At 39.9% G+C, this 11,157-nt stretch overlaps 1 long non-coding RNA gene across 1 annotated transcript; it reads left to right on the plus strand.

Annotated features, from left to right (window-relative positions):
• Positions 1–1,417: 1,417 nt before the first annotated feature.
• Positions 1,418–10,928, plus strand: LOC124711839. Its single transcript, XR_007005530.1, has 3 exons — positions 1,418–1,551; positions 2,505–2,627; positions 7,790–10,928. It is a non-coding gene; the product is annotated as an uncharacterized LOC124711839 (long non-coding RNA).
• Positions 10,929–11,157: the final 229 nt, after the last annotated feature.

Genomic DNA, 11,157 nt, shown 5'->3' on the forward strand with positions numbered 1-11,157 from the left:
AAGTGAGTTGAAGATTTGTATGTTTATATCTTATTGAAAAACAGTTATATTTCATTGATGTAATAATTCTGTCTTAGACCATACTTTTAACATACAGAATCATTCCTTGCAACTCAAGATATTTCTTCCATTTGTGATATATTATACAAAATATAATGAATGGTTTACGCCCTTTTTCCATCAGACCATGATACCTCTATAAAATAATACGAAAATTGAGTTGAATATACCTTTTATTATTTTATTATCCAATGAAACTGTACATTGACCAAAATATATGTTCATGGCCATTATAATTTATGTCTCGTTCAGGATCAGAAGGTTCTTCACTGATTATTCCGTCTAGAAGTTCTCCGTAGCATCCTTTTACTGTATCAGGAAGAACGCGCAACAGATCTTGAATGTCCTTCAACTTTGCTGCTAATACAGTTGGTTTCTCTATTAATGATAAAAATGAAATATCTTCTCGGATTCTTGTTGTTTCTTTATGAACTTAGATGGTATAAAGACCTTTTAAGTACCAATTGCGCCATCACTGACAAAGTGCATCCTCACGTATGACTGCAACTGCAAAGGAAATTTCTCCTGTGTCTTTGGTGAGAAGACGCCATTTAAACTTTTCTTCCAATCCTTAATATGCTCACTTCCGTCAATGACTTGAAATGGCTCTGGTTTCATTGTTTCAGGATTATGACATACTCTTCGTTTGAATGTACAGTTTCCTTCTTCTTCAACTTTCTTCCGTAGATGCCAAAATTCCGGGCACACCGACTCCTTTTTGTCTGTAAAATCATTTTCTGACTCATTACCACTCACTTCAGTCATTATACCACACAAGTTAACACGCAACGAAGGTCGCAGTCAATACAATAACCTAAACGCAGTAAACAAGGTGACAACTACCTGTTATCCACTGCCTTCTTAAGATGATTGCTTAGCCTTCACCAAAAATGTGGATCTGAAATTTTCAGGGTGGGTAATTCAAATATGAAGGTATCGATTTAGCACTTTGATGGAAGAAAGGGGAAAATCCAATTACGCCCATAGTCCATCACAACCCGCAATTGAGCTTGCATTCTCTACTGAGCTAAAGAAGATCGTTTGAATTATCTTCTTTGCTAACTTCGCGTCTGTATCGCGTTGAAAAATTTGAGTTTTACGTAAAATATCTCCCAATAATTGTTGGTATCAAGCCCTGTCACGCAGTGACGACACCGGTAAGTCTACCAGGAAAAATAACAGCTGAAGTGGACTTATCTTCTACAAGGCATGCTTCCTATCTGCATAGCTAATGACTCTCAAGTGCATGAAACGGTAAACGTTGGTAATTATAGCTGTTAGAGGCATTTTCTAAGAAAAGTGGAGCAAACAGATAGGGACACTAGAAACGTCCAAGCACTTTGCGTGTCTCCTAACTGCTCAGACACACGACAGTGTTCATTTCTCTCACTTCGTTGTCATTTCGAACCCTATGCGTTCTATCTAACATGGAAGGTCGAATTAGGAATACTCAGTGGAGGACAATCGAAACAGAGGGCCTACTACACGGAGGTAATTTTCTCCAATTTGATCGTAGTGGATTATAATATACTGTTTCAGATACGCTACAAACAAGTTTCAGTGCAGTTACATCTTCTTCAGTCAATGCTCTTACGAAGGTAACATCAATAGTCTGTAATCTTTCTTGTATTAGTTACAGAAATGGTTTCTATAGGCTCTACTTGTGTTTCTGCGTGTGAATGTCTCTCATATCCCTCCCTCGATGCTGAGCTACTTTTAACGTATTGCTAAACATTTTATCTATTGTGTATATGTTTGTCTCTCAATTACAATATGTTCCTACTACATAAATAGTGTTAAATATTTGTACTATTGAAGTCAGTTTGGAAGGGAGAGTGAAAATGTTACAGCCATTGATATTGGTCTGTGTCAAAGCAATACATTTCTGGGACAGTTCACAGGAGTTGTTTTTGGTTGCAATAATAATGTACGTCGATTATCGTGTACGTAACCTGAGATACAGAATTTTACCTAAATGTGGCTGACCAAGAGCTCCAAACGATGTATTTTCTTCCTACTGCAATTGATTTTAAGTAGAGCAAAGTATTGAATCTTGGTACACATTCAGCACTTTCAACTTCTCGGAAAAGAAATTTAATATATTTTCTTATTCCATTTCTGTGTGCTCCAGTCTTTTACTGAAATCACAAAAATTACTCCATAATATTAAGATTTTTTTTCCAAATGTAAAAACATATCCCAAGGTGCAACGTGGTCATACACCTAGCAACAGATATTCTATTGAAATTTAAAAGCATTAGCAGCCGAGTAAATCTTGCGAGCACTTTATTCAATAGTCTGTAACATTGTTACTCTACCACACACTAATAATCAGTAAGTAAAATCAAACGGACCAGAATTATTATAAAGAAGCAATTAGAAGTTAAATGTATTTCGGAGTAGAAGCTATAGAAAATTAACATTAATTTCCATTGTCATGACAGGTAAAATGAGTGTATGAGTACGATATTGCTAGGTGGAGGAAAATAACACATGGAACGAAGAAAATGGAGGAGGTGACAGGCGAAGCCAAAGGCCTACTTCGGTTTGTTTGGCCAATCCAGTAAGTAAGTAAAAAAGTTAAAATTAATATTAAATAGGCAACACTCCCTAATGTTTTTGGAAGTTATGTTTAATTAGTCACGATTTCGGCTTCATAGGCAAATATAAGTAAAGTGAGGTGCGACTTACACAGATATTCGTGCAGAGGATACCGAAATGACACAGAACATCTCCAAACGTAAAAAGTATTTTTTTTGTCGCTTAGAAATAATTATACAGGGTATCAGAGACCTTTTGCGTGAATTGAAACATGTGATAGCCAGGGCCCTCTTTACCCTATTGGAAGCCCTGAGCACATTAGGATAATGGGGCCCATATGACTTTGACAGAGCACTATTTTGTTAGAATGGAGAAAGTAATTAGATAAGCGAAGTTCTAGATATATTTTTATTTCTTTACAGTCACGTTAAATGAATAGGTTATATAATATAATCATAAAAGTAACTCATTTACCATTCACATTTAAGTGCTTAAAAATCAATGTTGATTGAAGAGGTACTCTTCCAGATTTGAGATGGGCAAAATCGTTAAGCAATTGATTAAAATCTATATTTTTGAAACATATCACATTCAATGGACATCAGCGATAAACTAGTCAATCTCTCTTGAAGCATGTTGTTGTTGATGTGGTATTCAGTCCAGAGACTTGTTTGATGCAGCCCTCGATGTTGCTCTATCCTGCGGAATCTTCTTCATCTCCAAATAACTATTGCAACCTAAATCCCTAAATCCTTCTGAATCAGGTTGGTGTGTTCATCTCTTGGTCTCCCCCTACGATTTTTACCCTCTACGGTGTCCTCCAAAGCTAAATAGGTTATACGTTGATGCCTCGTAACATGTCCTACAAACCGATCCCTTCTTCTAGTCAACTTGGGTCACAAATTCCTCTTCTCCCCTATTCTATTCAGTACCTCCTCATTAGTTACGTGATCTACCCATCCAGTCTTCAGCACTCTTCGGTAGCATCACATTTCGAAAGCTTCTATTCTCTTCTCGTCTAAACTAGTTATCGTCCATGTTTCACTTCCATACATGGCTACGCTCGATACAAATACTTTAAGAAAATACTTCCTGATACTTAAGTCTATACTCCATGTCAACAAATTTCTCTTCTTCAGAAACGCTTTCCATGCCATTGCCAGTCTACATTTTATATCCTCCCTACTTCGACCATCAGCAGTTATTTTGCTCCCCAAATAGCAAAACTCATCTACCACATTAAGTGTCTCATTTCCTAATCTTATTCCCTCAGCATCACCTTATTTAATTCGGCTACATTCAATTATCCTCGTTTCGCTTTTGTTGATGATCATCTTATACCCTCCTCCAATCTTTTCAAGTGCTCTTCCAGATCCTTTGCTGTCTCTGACAGAATTCCAGTCACCGCCAAACCTCAAGGTTTTTATTTCTTCTCCATGGGTTTTAATTTCTACTCCAAATTTTTCATTTGTTGCTTCTACTGCGTGCTTGATATGCAGATTGAAAAACACCGGGGATAGGCTGCCTCACACCCTTCCCAACCCCTGTTTCCCTTTCACGCCCCTCAAAGCATCGTACTTCTTAATTAATTTTTTATTCTTTTCAAATTGGAGAAGGACCATTCTGCACTGCATTTGGTTAACACCATCCTTAAAAAGACTCTCAGTACGATTTCTACATTTGTAAATGTCTCTTCAGTTTTGTTTTCTTTCAAAAAGTGATATACCAGGTGGTCAAAAAGTCAGTATAAATTTGAAAACTGAATAAATCAGGGAATAATGTAGATAGAGAGGCAAAAATTGACACACATGCTTGGAATGTCATGGGGTTTTATTAGAACCAAAAAAATACAAAATTTCGAAAATGTTCGACAGATGGCGCTTCATCTGATCAGCATAGCAATAATTAGCATAACAAAGTAAGACAAAGCAAAGATGATGTTCTTTACAGGAAATGCTCAATATGTCCACCATCATTCCTCAATAATAGCTGTAATCGAGAAATAATGTTGTGAACAGCACTGTAAAGGATGTCCGGTGTTATGGGGAGGCATTGGCGTCGGATGTTGCCTTTCAGCATCCCTAGAAATGTCGGTCGATCACGATACACTTGCGACTTCAGGTAACCCCAAAGCCAATAACTGCAAGGACTGAGGTCTGGGGACCTGGGAGGCCAAGCATGACGAAAGTGGCTGCTTAGCACACGATCAACACCAAACGACGCGCGCAAGAGACCTTTCACGCGTCTAGCAATATAGGGTGCAGCGCCATCCTGCATAAACATCGTACGTTCCAGCAGGTGTTTATCAGCCAGGCTGGGGATGATGCGATTCTGTAACATATCGGGGTACCGGTAGCAGCTACAAAACTAGAATCATGCATTTCCTCGAAGAAAAAAGTCCCAATAACGCAAGATGTGCTAAATTCAACCCATACCGTGACTTTCTCGTCGTGAAATGGAGTTTCCACGACAGTTTTAGGATTTTCGGTAGCCCAAATTCTGCAGTTGTGGGCGTTGACAGACCCTCGGAGCGTGAAATGAGCTTCGTCGGTCCATAACACGTTACTCAACCAATCATCATCTTCCGCCATCTTTTGAAAGGCCCACACCGCAAATGCCGCCCGCTTCACTAAATCGCCAGGTAACAGTTCATGATGCCGGTGGATTTTGTACAGATAGTATCGGAGGGTACGCCTATGTGCCAACCAAACAGTAGTGTATGGAATGCCAGAGCGACATGCAACTGCTCGAGCGCTGACTTCCCCGTGCATAGACGAACCCGCTACAGTCTCCATTTCTTCCTGAACTGTCTCAGCAGCATTAAGCCTTCTGCTCGGTCAGCCACTACGGGGTCTGTCGTCTAAACAACCCGTGGCTTCGAACTTCGAAATCATTCTCGCCACAGCTGCATTTGTCAACGGACCTTTACCCGTTCGAATCCCTTTCCTATGGCGATAGGGTCGTAACGCTGAACTAGCACATTCCCCATTCTGATAATACAGCTTCACTAAAAGCGCCTTTTCAGGTAACGTCAACACGCTGCGACTGCTGGCGCATCTGATTCTCTCTCTTTTTTTTCCTTTATTGTGATTTCATTCCCCTGCCCCATATGGGCAGGGGAGGGCTGTCAGCAGCACAATCCTCCGCTCTTCAGCCGAGTGACATGACAACTAAAACAAGAATAAAATAATACATACTTAAGGAAGTAAAAAAGGGGAAAATAAAACAGAGTAAGGGGAGAAGATTCTCTCTCTCACTACAGCTCCTTTTATACACGATTGTCATGCGCAGTCACTGACGTTTTGCTGTCCGGCGCCATCTGTCGGACATTTTGTAAACTTTGTTTTTTTTTATTGTTCTTATAAAACCCCATGTCATTCCAAGCGTGTGTGTCAATTCTTACCTCTCTATCTACATTATTCCGTGGTTTATTAAGTTTTGAAATTTATACTGACTGTTTGATCACCTGATATTTCCCAAAGACTATTAGTTCCCCCATTTTTACTATGAACAGTTTTCAAGTATTCTGTTAAATGCAGACAATCCGTGTCCTACTCTTGCTCGTTGAAGTCTTCAATCTGAACTTCAGAAAATTCTTTGGAACTTTGTCTCTGCTCTTCGGAATACAGAGTTTTCAAACGAAAAACAAACCAAAAAGGCTGACTAATGGTCTCATACCAACTTAATCGCTGTTTCAGATGGACGCTCAAGGTATCACTTATGGGAAGAAACGTTTCTACGTTGAATTCCTTTCTTCCATTCAGTTAGACTGACGGTGCAGAGCCATCAAAAAAACTCTGGCCTAAGCTTTTACGTTGTGTTCTTTGAGATAGGTCTTTGTATTCAGATTCCGAGTTCCTCTCTTTGGCGAACGATTTGAAGTTAATGACAATATCATCAAGTGAAGCAAAAAATTAGATGCAGCGTGCATTGTTATTGTCTATTCTTTCCAATATAGAGCCTCAAATTTCCCTGAATGCAATAAATTCTAGCTTTCCCATTTTTCTGGACAGACTAAGGGCTTCGTCTCTATTTTCTATTGCCTGTTCTTATCTTCTGCGATACACATCACACTTTTTATAATTTGTTTATGACCCTCATGCAAGACGCTTAGTGCATCAGCTTGGGCTGACCATCTCGTTTGAGAAAGACTTTTAGCGACTTCTTTCGGACCTAAATATTTTGTCAGTATATCCCGTCGATGAGTAGAGATCGGCAAAAAGTTGTACACTTTCTGAACCATTTCAAAAAACTTTGTTGTCTCGGATACACACACAGTAGCTTGAACACCTGGTACAAAGGTGGCAAATTCACATTTCTCCTTGATTCTTGCTTGAAGACCAATATACATCCCCGACGTGTTTGAAGCACTGTCGTAGCTTTGCTCTCTGCAGTCTTTTATGGGAATATCATGATTCTCTAAAAAATTCAAGATGGTTTCCGATAAATACTCAGATTCATGCTCTTCAATAGCTTCAAATACCAGTAAACTTTCAAAAGGAACACGGTCTTCTACGCATTGAATTATAAAAGGTATCTGGTCACCATGACGCAGACCGGACGTACTGTCAACGCTAATGGGAAGATAATTTGCTAATTTAACTTCATTTACAGTTTCTTAGGCCCTGTTTACCCATTATGTCTATAAACTCATTACAGACATTCATTGGTAAATAAGGAGTGTTACCTTTTCAGGATTCCAAAACTTCTGTTAGTGATCTGCAAGAAATGAATCGAATTCACTCAGTAATTCCACACATCCTGAATAATTTAATTGTTGGGATATCCTATGATTTCATTGTCACTGCGAAATGGAAGCCCTCTCGAGGCCACAGCTTTTACAACAGCTACTGTCCGTGTATATACTTTTCTCCAGTAATCCACTTCACTTTTATGTTGAGGTAGTAAGTTTTTATCTATTCTACCAATCGCTTTACTTCGTGCTAGGTATGTCATCATAGATATCCTATGTGCTGGGCTATTTTCGTGTGTTAAAATTATGTGATTTATGTGCTTATAATCATTGCATCCGCTCCGAGAGCCGAGATTTACATCAGAAGGATTAAATGAAAAACGAAATACAGAGTAGAACAACCATTTCATTTCCATGGTTTCATTGTTCTTTAATGTGCGAATAAATAATGCTTTATTGAAATACCTTGTTACTGATTTATTATTATCTTTGCAGGTTCTGGATGCCTCGGAGAAGTCAGAATCATTTTTTTGAAAATATACGGGCCCCTTATGAATCAAAATTTTGCGATTTCTCTCTGTAAAATTTTCAAGTAAATAATCAGCGGGGTCATGTGATATTTCTTCTGTGTTGGAAAACTATTGTTCAGCTGACACAGTTGTCGTTGTTGGTGAAGTCACCGAAGTTGTTGCACTTCCGTCATAGGGACGGTCGCTTTCTGATTCAATCTCGTTTGCTAAATTAATATAAATCTGAAATTAGTGTAGATCATGAACATTCAGAAATTTCCGTAATTTGTGGTCGACACGAGTCATCATGTGAAGATTTTCTTATTTGATTGCTACTTACGGATGTTGCTCTAGCAGTAGCAGTAAAATACGCTGTTCATTTTGGTTGGTTACTTTTCAGTTACTTCCTTCTGATGTACAGCTTTTTCCTTTCTGCTAGGATATGACCGTTTCGACATTTTATATTATAATTCAGCATTTATGTTTACACCGAAATTAGTCGCTAACCCAAAACAAAACAGGGAAACGACTATTTAATCAAAGAATACCTCAGAGCACAGTCAGTAACAACTACGAACAAAGCGAACATCACAACACTGCAGACAAAAGCAGGTAATTTCCCGACTGTCGAGTCGGTTTATTGAAGTCGACCGGTGACTAATTTTACTTCGCAATTCGCTCCGTGCAGAACTGCGCAAAGTTAATAAGCAAGTAGGTATTGTAGTCGCTCATTATTGTTCATTTCTTTTCGAAATAAATTTGTTTTTTGGTAATAAATACCGGTTATCATTTAGTGATTGGCAAAAACTAGGAGGCCCTTATCGATCGCGGGGCCCTGGGCACGTGCGCAGAGTGCCCAGTGGAAAAGAGCGCCCGCAATTTCTTGTATTGAGATAGGGAACCAATGTTCGGAAATGCATATTTACTGGGTTATGGACATACGCAGTGTACACCGCATAATAGCAATGCAGCTTACAGTAACTGTATAAAGCGACTATCGCCCGTCTCAATTCGTGTGTTGAAACGACGCATGCAGTTGTGTTGCACTCTCGCTAGCATCCCGGGTGTCTGTCACGCTTGAACAGGCAGCGGGCAACAAATAGCGTGCCTCCCAGAGCACCAAGCAGACATTCTGTGCACAGCTTCGCTCATAGCACGTATGACTTGTGACGAACACATGAATCGCACTGCCGCATCAACCTGTGCCGCATGCACACCACTACCCCTGGTGTCAGTTATCCACTGCATTAGACAGCTTGTGATATGTTCATGGTCAGATGTATTACTATACACAGTGCATGACGCGGAATCAGAGATATTACTCGTCAGGAGAGTTGGCAGACATGTATTTTACTTTGCGGCAGGATGTAGTGCCCGTAAAGCAGCATGAATGTACAGAAAACGCTTTCCCAACAGGCGTCATCCTAACTGGAAGAAGTTTATCTGCGTGGATACTAACATACGAGAGACGTAGTCGTTCACCCCACAGAAAGCCCGCCAAGGTTCCCTCCAAAGACACATCCGAACACCAAACATTGAGGAGATGGTCTCGGATCCTGTGACCCAGCACCCGGTGCCCAACAATAAACACCGATCAACTTGCCCGTGAAAGTCACACTTCGAGGGATGCATTGTGGAGAGTACTGGTGAAACAGACGCACTGGGATCAACGAAATTTGAACCCCACTTTCACTTCCGTCAATGGATTATCTACCACAGTACTGTAGTGCCGAACTTCGTGCAGTTCGTATGTTCACCTGTGCTGGTGTTTTCAACCGCTGCAACAGCCATGTCTGGAATGAGGAAAATCACCATTCCACGCACTTCGGTGAGCAGCAGCGATTCTCTGTCAACGAATAAGAGGGCGTTGTTGAAGATCACCTAATAGGATACTATCTGATGCTTCCCTGAATTACTGGTCCACGTTACGTTGTGTTCCTGCGAGATGTGCTGCCACAGTTCTTGGAGAATGTATGCCCAGTTGTCCGCTAAAGGATGTGGTTTCAACACGACGGTGCACGAGCCCACTGGGGTCTATACACCTCTGTAATTCTTGCTCTGGGCCTACGCCCAGCCGTTGTGTATGAAACACGGTAGACATGGATGAAGATATGCTTGCTATGGTCCAAGCTGGCTGTCTCCCAGCACAATAGACACTAGAGATCTTTCAGAGAGTGCGGCAGAACTTCATGCCACGCAGCCATGCATGCATTGCGACTGCGGTCGTCAATTTGGTTCAAATGGTTCAAATGGCTCTGAGCACTACCCGACTTAACTTCTGAGATCATCAGTCGCCTAGAACTTAGAACTAATTAAACCTAACTAACCTAAGGGCATCATACACAACCATGCCCGAGGCAGGATTCGAACCTGCAACCGTAGCAGTCGCTCGGCTCCAGACTGTAGCGCCTAGAACCGCACGGCCACTTCGGCCGGCGGTCATCATTTTGAACAATTACTATAAGCTATGTTGTTGTTCTTATGCGGTGTTTACTGAATAAGTCCAAAAAGCAATAAAAATGCATTTCCGACCATTTGCTACCTGTCTCTACATAAAATGTTGTGGATCAACTATCACCTGTCTCATTTTGATATCCTGTATTAACTAAGTAGGGAGGCAACAAAGTTTTTATCTTTAACAACTGATGAGAAATACATCATATGGAAGCTGTGTGGGAAAGTATATATATTAGACAGTCAGGCAGAGCAGTAGCAATTAGATTAGCTGAATATGCTGAAGATTAACGAAGAATAAATAAAATTTCGCTGATTGCCTTTCAGCAGAAAACCATTCCTATGACATACTACGTTCAGAAAAGGTGAAAGTTGCCCTACAGCCAATACTGAAAATCAACAAATGTATGATCTAAGATGCCAGCTTAGTACTGAATGATCAGAATGAATTTCGTGTTTCATGTATATTGACTTAAGTTTTCTTCACAAATACTAGATTGAAATTGTAAATTCTATTTATCCGTCAACAGCTGTTAAATATACAATAGCTCCATACAAAGAATTATCTTTGTCCCTACTTTGTAAATGTTTTTATTTGTAATGAAATGAAATGTGCATATTTTTCTATGTAGGCACTCTACGTCATTTTTGTATCTTCCTTACAAATCATATGTGTGTAAGTCGGAGACCATTTTACCTGTATTTGTGACATTAATTTTCAAGCGCAAGATGGCCTAAGATATCTAAAGTCTATTCGTGACCAAATAAATATAGATTTGCAGAAGATTAGGAAGAGTTTCCTACTTCACCGTTGAGTACCAGTAGTCTCTGCTTGAAACCACCATTTCTTTTATTTGGTTTTGGAGTACCACTGCCTTTTGCATGAAACCATCAGTGCTC

The sequence above is a fragment of the Schistocerca piceifrons genome, chromosome 8, assembly GCF_021461385.2.
Source record: "Schistocerca piceifrons isolate TAMUIC-IGC-003096 chromosome 8, iqSchPice1.1, whole genome shotgun sequence".
Lineage (NCBI taxonomy): Eukaryota > Metazoa > Arthropoda > Insecta > Orthoptera > Acrididae > Schistocerca > Schistocerca piceifrons.